Here is a 1,631-nt window from a genome sequence, read left to right on the forward strand (position 1 = left end):
CACAAATCTTCCATTCCCAAATCACCTGGATTCTCCTACCTGATACAAAGTCATCAATTGAGATGACACTTGTCTTCAGGTCCCTGTTTGGGAGCCACCTGTCATGGCCAGTGTGACATTAGGGAGCAGGGTTGAAGGATAGGAGAATGATGGAGGGACACAGATGAATGTGTCAATCAAGTGTCAAAGTTTATTTTGAAGAGCTCTGATTTATACCACACAGTAAGGGAATCACCTCCTGTACATCTGGTGCTAGTTTCTATTTTGGCCTGAGAGTAGCTGGCCATGCAGAAATATCAGACAGCCTTGGCCTTAGTGGTTTGAATACTTAGGCATATAACTCAATATTCACAAAACAAAGGAGACTTATTAGTTTAGTCTTGGCACATAAGCTGCAATGGCAACAAGCCAAACCTCACAATGTTCTCATAACAATCACCAGGAAGACACAATGGCACTTTATCCCACCACCTGTGAAGGTCCTCGGTTGAAGAGGTTCCCAAGAACTGTTACTCTATTGGATTAACCCTTCTAGGCATGAGACCCCAAACACTTGATGGAGGATCAAAACATCAGAAACTTGAAAAAATTACCAACATATACACCACCAATATGGGTGTATCTTAATGATGGAAGCATATGAACAGAAAGGAAGGGAGATGGGGACCTCAATCCAATATTGTTTGGAACTACAATATCCACTATCAGCACAAGACAGGTCATCTGAATGGAAAGATGGTAATGAATAACAGATTTCTTCATGGTCTTTCTAGACCATCTGAGCTTTGGAGATCCATGTGTAAGCTTGTGTCACTGAGGACCATAAGAGAAGTTCTTCCCAAAGGCAGACTTAATTTTGTCTATCACACATCGTGTGCTGGAGTCCAAATCAAGTCATAATTAATGTAAAAAATTCAAATCCTATCTTGTATACTTATGATCTCGAATGTATGAAAATGGAAAAAAAAATCACTTACAAATGGGAAAAACAACCTGACACTCATAGGTGGAAAGCACAACACACTTGAGAACAAGCAATGAATCAAAGAAAGAACATCCAAAGGGAAATCAGAAAGTTCCATGAACAAAGGAAAGTCCAGAAACTTATGGGATGATGGCAAAACGTTTTATGGGGAAACAATATAGGGTTAAATATATGTATTTTCAAAAATTAAAAACACCGAAATAAAGCAACCTAACTGGACGTCAGAAGGAACAAAAAGAAGAAGAAGAACCAAACTCCAAAGTTAACAGAAAAAATGAAATACATATGATTATCAAAATAAAGGAAATACAAACAAACCAATAGGAAAAATTCAGAACTCACACGTCAGTTTTAAAAATGTTAACAAACTGGAGGATCCATTACATGGATAAAACAGGGAGACAAGCACACAGCTGAAAGTATCAAACCACATGACAACTGATGGAAAAAAAAATAAACTAAAAGACCCCTCAACACAATAGCTGAGAGGAAAAAGATAAATTCCCAGACACATACAAGCTCCCAAGATTAGGTCAGAAAACCTACAAAATATGAGCTCTCTACTAGTGACTAAAGAGTTTGAAGCAGTAATGAAACACCTGCCAACACACAGAAGGCCAGATCCAAATCATTTTCCTGGGCAACA

This window comes from Mustela putorius, unplaced genomic scaffold, assembly GCF_011764305.1.
Source record: "Mustela putorius furo isolate JIRA1106 unplaced genomic scaffold, ASM1176430v1.1 tig00002065_pilon_pilon_pilon, whole genome shotgun sequence".
NCBI classification, from domain to species: Eukaryota; Metazoa; Chordata; class Mammalia; order Carnivora; family Mustelidae; genus Mustela; species Mustela putorius.